The 9,641-nt window shown below is 56.8% G+C and overlaps 1 protein-coding gene across 2 annotated transcripts in view; it reads right to left on the reverse strand.

The window, feature by feature from the left end:
- PHC2 (polyhomeotic homolog 2) overlaps positions 1-7,745 on the reverse strand; it is a 107,888-nt gene extending 100,143 nt beyond the window's left edge. The window contains exon 1 of one of the 2 annotated variants that reach the window (XM_074975599.1): positions 7,555-7,745. The gene's annotated coding sequence lies outside the window, so the exon portion shown is untranslated. The remainder of the gene's footprint in view (positions 1-7,554) is intronic. The other variant, XM_074975601.1, reaches the window with a different exon arrangement.
- Between the last annotated feature and the right edge of the window lie 1,896 nt (positions 7,746-9,641).

Raw genomic sequence — 9,641 nt, forward strand, 5'->3', positions numbered from 1 at the left:
GGGGGAAGGGTGGGGCAACAGGCCTGTCTGAACACTGACTGTGCCCTGGGCACACACTCCCTTTAGGTCACACATGCTCTTTTCCAGTAGGCCAGGCTTCTGGTGCGGAGCGGCCACAAAGGAGGAACTGGGGGAGTTAGGTGGGGCAGTTCCCCCTGATGGATCTGCTGTGGGGACACAGGGAGGATGGAGAGCCAGGAGGCAGGCAGGTACAGATGGATGGGCTCGCAGGTCCTGTTACACACAACTTTGGTGTCTTAGCCCCAGCTGCACAACGAAGAAGCAGGATCCGATGTTGTATTTGCATCTCTCTGACACACAGAGATCTTGTGTCTCACAGAGCACAACTGTCCGGCTCCCCTCACACGGAAGGAAGCCCCAGCTACAAAGCTCCCGCCCTGCAGCACAGGTGGCTGGCAGCAGAGCAAGCAGAGACACACCTCAGCCACTCTCTGCAGACTCCCTGTGCAATGGTGTCCTCCTGGCTCAGTTCATGAGTACTTCAGTACCAGGCAGGTATCTCAAGCAGGGGCTGCTTCTTTCAAACCCGGCAGTTTTAGCTCTGTGCATTGGGGATCAGGAGTAGCTGCTGGGTAGCCGGCAAGGTGGGGAAAGGGGCCTCAGGTGCCTAACTAAGGGTACAGGATCCTTGGCATTTCCCCTGGGATCTGTCCTAGGACCAACCCTATTCAACTTATTCCTAACTGATATGGAGAAAGGGGTAGATAGTGAGCTGGCAAAATCTGCAGACAATGCAAAACTTCTTCAGACAGTTAAGTCCAACTCAGACAGTGACAAGCTTCAAAAAGGATCTCACAAAACCAGGTGACTGGGCAAAACAACAGCAGACGAAATTCTCTGTCGATAAACGCAAAGTAATGCACATTGGAAACGACATCCCACCTATACACATAAACCGAGGGGGACTAAACTAGCTGGTACGAATTGAGAGAGATCTTGCAGTCATTGTGGAGTAATAACTCTCTGAAAACATCCACTCAGTGTAGGACAACAGTCAAAAAAGCAAACAATGTTAGGAATAATTAAAAAGGGATAGGGAATAAGATAGAGAATATCTTACTGCTTCTATATAAATCCACAGCAAACCCACATCTTGAATACTGCATGCAGATGTGGCTGCCTCATCTCCAAAAAGGTATCTTGGCATCGGGAAAGGTTCAGAAAAGGGCAACAAAAATGATCAGGAGTATCGAACAGGAGCCACATGAGGAGAAGAGACTTTTCAGCTTGGAAGAGAGATGACTAAGGGAGGATGTGATAGGCATGTATGAAATCATGACTGCTGTGGAGAAAATAGAGTTATTTACTCCTTCCCATAACATAAGAACTAGTACCAGAGAGGCAGCTGCGTTAGTCTATAGGTTCGAGAACAACAAGAAGTTATAGACTAACCTTATAGACTAACAGATACTTTGGAGCATAAGCTTTTGTGGGCAAAGACCCACTTCATCAGATGCATGGGAGGCAGATTCAGAGGAGTATTGAAAGAGTGGGGTCCCAGTAAGAGGGACAGCCAGAGCTGAAAAGGTCTATTCAGCAATGTGAAAATGGCCCAGGATCAACAGCACTTATCAAAAGCGGAAAAAAACAGTCAAATCAGACAGGGGGATATGAGCTTTTGTCAGCGTCTAATGGGGAGAAGAGGGGTCACCAAATTAAATTAATAGGTAGCCGGTTTAAAATAAATGAAGGAAGTACTTCGCACAACATGTGGTCGAGCTGTGGAACTCCCTGCCAGAAGATGTTGTGAAGGCCAAGGCTATAACAGGGTTCAGCAAAGATCTAGGTAAGTTCATGGAGACTAGGTCCATCAGCCACCATTAGCCCGGACAGACAGGGACAGTGTCCCTAGCCGCCGTTTGTCAGAGGCCGGAAATGGATGACAGGAGAGGGGTCACTTGATGATCACCTGCTTTGTTCAGTCCCTCTGGGGCACCTGGCATTGGCCACTGCTGGGGGACAAGACACTGGGCTGGATGGACCTTTGGTCTGACCAGGGTGGCTGTTCTCATGGGATACCGAGGGGTCTCGGGAGCAATTCTGAAATCCTGCATTTCGCCTCTCTCAGATAGTTCCACAGCCATCATCTCTGCTGTGTTGGAGCACTTCCCAACCCTCCATGCATTCACCCTCCAACACCCCTGTGAACAAGGCCTATTAGCCCCATTGCACAGGTGGGAAACTGAGGCAGGGAGTGACCCAAGGGCACAGGGGGGCTCTGGGGCAGAGCACACCGCTTCCTAGCTGTGCAGACAAATGAGTTACCCACTGGGCCAGCCCCCTCCAGCCTTTGGATTTGTTTAAAAAAGGCCCTGCCCAGCAGCTGTCAGGGTAGAACAGGAGCACCATGCACCCTCCCAGCTGTGCTCATGCACATTTCAGCTGCAGAGACCAGCCCAGATTCAGACCAGGCCTATGGCAAGACCACACCAAAGTTCTGCTGATTTACTTGTAAACTACACGGAGTTCCCGCAATCCAGGCTGAGCATCGAGAGCTAGGCAACGAGTCTGGACTACTGGATTTTAAGCCATCGCATGGAATTCTGGATCAGGGACAGAATGTTCCCGTGGGGCCCAAAAACGATAGAAAAAGCTGATCTTCAGCAGGTCAGGCCCAGAGAGTTTTAACTGATGCTGATCACTTCTTCTGCACGCCTATTGGCCCATGCCCGAGATTTCATTCTTGGCTCTAGAATGGCTGGAGGTAGGGTACAATTTCTTATTAAATTTAGTAAGCTTCCTAGAACAATCTCTAACCACTGCATGAGGCTTCTGAAGACCTGTTGCTTTAAACAAACTATAAAACTTGTTTGCTCACCTACACCAACTGGCGGTTTTGGATTCTGAGCTGAAGAATCTTTTTTTTGGAAGACGAGAGGTTCCTGAACCTAATTTCCACACTGGAGATTCTGTTGGAAGCCGTGGGCCTCAGCTGGGGTTCAGGAGGCCTGGCTTTGATTCCTGGCTCTACCACTGGCCTGGATCAGTCAGGTTGCTGTTCTGTGCCACAGTTTCTCCATCTATGCAGTGAAGATAATGATCCTGACCTGCTCTCTGAGGTGCTTCGGGCTGTAGGGCTGGACAGTGCTGGATAAGAGCTATGTATTATCACTGCTAGCGTGCTGCAGGGTTGTATTTATCACAAACGGCACCTTCCAAGACCCAGCTATTGAACTTCCCTCTTGGGTTTTCTCAAAACTTTCCCAACAATGTTCTCTCCCTTTCACTGCTGATTCTCAGAGAAGAAGCTCTAGAAGCAACAGGAAAAGACCCAGATGATAAGTAAAATCTCATTAGTGCTTCAGAAAACATCTGGGCCCTAAGGGAACAACGGCAAAGATCAGAGATGGGCAGTCACATACCTTCTCCCGCTCTCCCCAGGGACATCTTGACTGTGTAATTCCAGGGCATAAATGAACACTTGGTGCCACAAAAAAAGCCAGGTAGTAAGACTAGCCACACAAGCCCCAGACTAGCATTTCCTGCATGGGCTACGTATTTGCACGGCGCTCAATGTCCTTTGGCCTCACAAGTCAGTAGGAGCAGAAGGGGGCAGAGAACCTTGCAGGTTCAGACCCTGTCTGCATTTTGAATGCTACTCTAACAAATCATGAGAAAAATAATTGTTTCATCCTTTTGGTGCTGCTCCTTCCTGGTTCCCCCACAGGACTAGACCCAGCGGACACCCCAGTCCTCTCCTCTGGGTCTTTTCTGACTCTGTATTTTTACATTAGAACCATTAGTGTCGATTACAACATTTTCATTAGCACTCTCTAGTGTCAACGAAAGCAATGTGAGAAACCCTTCCCCTCAGAGTGCTCCGGAGCCGGGGCATTAGTTATGGGGCTATAAAATCGTGAGCAAGTTCCCTCCTGCTCTCTCTCTCTCTCTTTCCCCATCTGAGAAATGGGGTTATGGATACTGATTAACTCTGCAGTCTGTGAGTGAAAAGCATTAGCTATAAGAGTTTATTCTAATCCCTCTCCATGGAGCACCTACTACTGGAGCATCTGAGCAGCTTCCCTGTCTTGTGTGGCCCAGCCCCTCAAGACAGGGCCATTATCTCCTCTATTTTATGGTTGCCATGGCCCAGATCCCAGTGAGGCCTCCAGCTCTTTTAAAAACTATCTTGGCCTAGGTGACTCGCTGTTGCTCCCACAAGGAGTCTACAGAGGAGCAAGGACTTGACTCTGTCTCTCCTAAGTCCTAGACAGCCACCATAAGTACTGGGTCCTCCTTCCTGCCTGTGCATTAAGGCCAAGTCTACATCTAAGAGTTAGCTCCACCACGTCAGGCTAGGATCAACATGTGCCGCCTTAACCTCTAGACAGATGCAGTTAGACCAATGGACACAAGAGCCAGGGAGCCCTAAATGGCAGTAATAGGCAGCAGGTTTAAAAATCAACAAAAGGATGCCATTTCCTCACACCACGCACAGTCAGCCTGTGGAACTCCTTGCCACAGGATGTTCTGAAGGCCAAGATCATAACAGAACTCAAAAAAGAGCTAGATAAATCCGTGAGAAGATCAGCCCCTCAACAGCTGTTAACCCGAATGGGCAGGAATGGTGCCGCTAGCCTCTGTTTGTCAGAAGCTGGGAATGGGTGACGGGACAGATCACTCTGTGATCACCTTTTCTGTTCATTCCCTTGGGGGCACCTGGTGTTGGCCACTGTTGGGGGGCAGGACATTGGACTGGATAGACCTCTGGCCTGACCCACTGTGGCCATTCTTACGTAATGGGCGAATTCTTCCACAAACCTAGTAACCACCTCTTGGGGAGGCAGATCAACCACATTGCTGGAAACCCCCTGCTGTCGATGGAGGGAGTATTTTCAGTGCAGCACTCTAGTGACACGCTTGCAGTCCTGAGCCATGTGGCTGTAGGGCAGATGTGCCCTCATAGTCACTAGCCAGCCACTGCGGCTGTGTAAGTGGAACGCTCAGCCCCCAGCGCCCTGGTAGAAGGGAGAGAACAGCCAGTGACGGGAATCCCCCTTGCATGCCGTGCCACTCACCACCGGCACTGACTCCATGGAGGAACTGGCTTCAGCCTTGCATCACCGTAGCTTCCATTGTAAGGCTGCCCATGGCTCAGGCCTTCTGCTTTCCCCGGAGCATTTCACCTGCCCCAGGACACAACCCTCATTGTCCTGAGCTTGGAGCCACCCAATGCCCTGTTTGTATTCCACAGCAGCCTCCCTCTGAGCAGACCCACAAGCTCTTCAGCCCAGCCAGCTTCTCCTCCCTAATCGCATGCCTTCTTCGAATCAGCTGCCACACAGTCCATCTTCCTAACCTATCAGCTGGTTAAGGGAGACTCGGAAGAGGACAGGCCTTAAATAAAGCCTGAATGTCCACCAGCAGGCCCTACCCAGCCAGTGGGGACCTGAATCCCAGTGGCAGAGCTCCAGCGGGGAATGCCCTGCCCTAGCCCACAGACAGGGGCTTGCCTGCAATCCTGTCACAGGAAATCACACAGCCTGGCAGGTACAATGGTGTCTGGTGGCCAGGGCTTTAACCATAACGGCTTTTGCAAATCACCTCCCTGAAATCAGCTTTTGGGTCTCAGCAGAAATGTTTTGGACTGGCCTCTGCTTGGCCCAGATGGGAGCCAGAAAGTTTGCTGATCCAAGCCATATCTGGGGACCATCAGTCAACACCAGTCTCTAGGCTCTAACAGCCGCCTTTCATTCAACACCTCTGCCCCCTCCCAATTCAAGGGCCTGGTCCTTTAGCCTGTGCTCCAGAAGAGATTCGACCACTGCTGAAGTCCATGGGAGTTTTGCTATCAACCCTGAAGACTGTATGTTTGATCCTTCAGTCCTTTCCCAGGCAAAGCTCTCTCAGATCTCAGGACAGGAGGATTTGGCCTGAGGTTTCCAAGCTGTGGAGAGGCAAGCTGAGATTATGAGAGCCCAAGGGACCTAGTCTCTTGAGTGAAAATAAAGCCACTCATGATGGGAAATATGTCCTCAAAGCAGGACAGCTCCAGCTGCTACTGCCAGCCATCCAGACACGGCCCATCCAGATCTCTGTCACTGCCCAGCATTATGTCTAAGAGGCACGTTCCAGCTTTTGCTGGGCCAGCATTCCCCTAACCCAGCAGCCCCTGCTGCTGTGTGGGTGAGCATCACTAATTTCATTTCACGCATGCCGAAGTGAGGGTGAAGGGGCACAGGGCTGGGAACAGACCCTGCCGTGCCGGATGCCCAAGCTTGTTCCCAGTCACAGCCCAGGTCCTGAGCACATCGGTGGAGAACCCCAACGTGAGGCGCAGTAGGGGATGGGCATTGCAAGGGAAGTAGCCGCTTAACTTCTCCCTCCTGTGCTTGCTTCTAAGCAGACCCACTGCAAGGGGAGAGGGCCCTAACCCTGGCTATGCCCTAGCGCTGTCCTGGAGCATCCTGCCACTGCAGTCCTCAGGCCAGGCAGGTGGAGAATGCTCCAGGCCAAGGAACCCGTCACCTGCCAGGGGTTCCTCCAGCAAACAGCTGGAGCAAACCTGCTATAACCTTGCACAGCAGAAGGGGGCAGAACCCACCAGGTGCCCTCAAAGGTGAGCTAGGAATGTACCAGTGGGTCGCCGGATCTGTGCTATAACACGTCTCTGACGCTCCCGCCAGCACAGGTTGCCAAAACTACCCAGCGGCCCTGGGGGTTAGCAGCAGGAGACAGGGAGCAAAGAGCCTGGCTGTGAGGGTTGAGCCGGCACCTGGCACCCTGCCGGGAATGACTGGGAGTCACCCGCTCCGTGCTGCTCTTGGCACACCCGGGGCACTTCAGGCAGACCTGTCCCCAGTGTACACCAAGGCACATGCTGGGCACCCAGCCCACGTTCACCCACTGTGTAACCAGGCAATGGCTGGGCCTGGCGAGTGCCGGGGAGAATCCGCCCCAAGCGCAGGTGGAGCCCTGGAGCCACCAAACCTCCCTCTGCCCTCGGCTCCACGCCACGCCGGGATCAGCTCTCAGGAGAGCCGTCAGCCAGCGGTGCCGGCTCCTGTCCCGCTCCCGCCCCCGCCGCCCAGAGTCCTGCAGGCAGCTGCTGGGGGTGGGGGGCCGAGAGGACATCAAGCAGACAGGACTGAACATTAACCCCTGCGGGCAGGACGGGCATCCCGGCTCGGCTCGGCTCGGCCCGGCCCGCACCCGCACGCGGCGGAGAGGGCGTGTGACCGCCCCCGAACCCCCTCACAACGTTCCCACGCTCCATGTGCCGCCGGCCTTCCTTAGGTGAGGGACCCGCCGCGGGCCCGGCGGCGGCGGCAGCCAGGGGCCAGCAGCGGCTGCATCGCCTTTGCGCCGCCCCGGGTGTCTTGCAGCCCTGCGCCAGAGCGAGCCCCTCTGACGGGCAGGGAAACTGAGGCACGGCGCGGGCAGCGGCGAGAAGCCCCCCCGGACGTGCCTGGCCACGGACACGGCTCCCCCCACGGCCCGGCCCCGACGACTCCGCAGCCGCACCCCGGCCCGCCCTGCCGGTGCGGGAAGGCGGCCGGAGCCCGCTGCCCGGGCCGAGCCCGCGGTACGTACCTGCCGCCTGCGCCTGTGCAGGGCATGTGCCAACCGGCGCGCTGCTCCCCGGCCGTGCCAGGCGGCCTCCCCGGGCGGGGCGGGGCGGGGCGGGCGCGCCTCCGGCAGGGCTCCCCCAGGCCCGAGCCCGCGTGCCAGGCCCAGCCGCCGCCGCTCCCGCCCGCCCACCTTGCGGGGCGCCTGGCGGTGCCGCCTCGCCCTCGCCGCCGCCTCCCCCGCCCGGCCGGCCGGCGCGCGGGGGCGGGGCCAGCAGACATTAGCATTCCACGGGGGCCACGTGCGCGCCGCCGCCAATGGCAGCTCCCGGCAGCGCGGCCCCGCCCCGCCCCCCGCGCCTGGGAAACAGCCTCGGCAGGCCCGAGCCGCGGCCTCCGCCGCTCACCATGGCAACGGGGCGGCGCGGGCACGAGCTCAGCGCCCGCGCCCGTCCCGGGGAGCGGCGGGGGGCGCCAGAGCCCGGCTGCTGGGGGGCCGCCCGCGGGCAGACGCGCTGGCGCCGTTGCTCCCCGGGCTCCCTCTGCCCTGCGCAGCCCCGGGCAGCCGGGCCGTGCTCCGTGCGCCCCCCGCGGCCCCCCGCTGCCGCTGAGCCGGGGCCGTGCTGGCGGGGACGGCGGGAGGCTGCGCTTCACGCCCCCCGAGCTGCCGTGCGGAGCCGCGCGGGGGCCCGAGTGCCGCCGCCCCGCCCCGTGCAGCCATCGGCACCGGGGCAGCCGCTCCTGCTCGGGGCGTCTGACGCTTGGCAGGCGTGTGCGGGGCGCCCGCCCCTGGGGCTGGAAGGGGTCGGCAGGCCCGGCGGGGATCCGCTCGGGGCCGGCAGCTGCACCGCCCGCGCCCTGAGCGCACCAGCAGCGCCCCCCACCCCACCCCGTGCTCCAGGCCGGCCCAGGGTGGGGGCGGCTGGAGCCCTGCAGGGGGGCGGCTTGCTCGGGCTTGTCGATTGGGTTGCTCCTGTTGAGAGGGGAGGACCGGACGGGGCCGCGTCACTGCGGGACCTGCAGCCGGGTGGCGGTGCCGGACGCCCGCAAGGCAGGCCCGCCCCTTAGCTGCCATCGCCGCAGGAGACGGGAGGTGCCAGGTTGCTTCCCGGGGACGTGGCTTGGTCGACACCTTGCTCGGCAGAGGGGCCGGTCTGCGCGCTCGCCACGCCTGGGGCGTGCTGCGAAAGCGCAGGGCTACTCGCACAACAAACGCGGCTCGGGGGAAGCAGGACAGCACCTATTCGGGCGCCTTGCTTTGCGGGGGAGGGGAGGCGCCCCCAGCAGCGGAGGTCAGATCTCAGGCGTCCGGAGGTGCTGAGACACGGCTGATGGGCTGGCAAAGCCATTATCTCTGAAAACTTGCCGTGACTGGGGGCAGGGCCAACTTACCCATACGCAGAATACGCAGATGTGTAGGGCCCCAGAGGTCTTGGGACGCCATCGGCTCTGATGGCCACTCACTCACTTCTTCCTGTCCCTGGTCTATGGCTCCCTCAGGAGCAGATCTTTACTTAAACCCTTGTACTCCGGCTGGCACACAGGTCATCGACAAGTCTCCACTTCGCTCCATCTCAGGACCAAACTTCTAGCTGACCCCAGGAGTACCCCCGCTGTAGTCCTTTATTGTCAGTAGGTCTTCTCCACGTTGTCTGAGGTCTTTCTCTGTGGCTTGCCTGTCTCAATGCCCCAGCGAGCTATGCCAGCAGGAGGTACAGCTCTGGGAAGGGTCACCCAAACTGGGAAGGTCAATGGGTAGAGACCAGACGAATTTGGATCGCCTCTCCCAGAGGTAAAGAGGGTTGGCTCAGGTTATGGAAACATTTGCAAAGAAACCTACGTAAGTCTTGGGAGGAGCTCGCAATTTGCTTGGGTTGAGTATGAAGCATGGTAGGGAAAGTGGAAGAGAGGATCTAGTTAATGGAAAAGAGAAGGAGCCCTGCCAGAGCTATTAGCAAACACTGAACCTGTGAAAGAGCCATTCCAATGGTAATGAAGCAGTTTAATGGGTACATACTATCACTTTCTAACTTTACTCTCGTAGACTAAAGGACTTCATTTTAAATTTTGCTTTAAAAATATTTCATTAGTGCATTGCTGAAGATTATAAAA

The sequence above is a fragment of the Carettochelys insculpta genome, chromosome 23 (genome assembly GCF_033958435.1).
Source record: "Carettochelys insculpta isolate YL-2023 chromosome 23, ASM3395843v1, whole genome shotgun sequence".
NCBI lineage: Eukaryota > Metazoa > Chordata > Testudines > Carettochelyidae > Carettochelys > Carettochelys insculpta.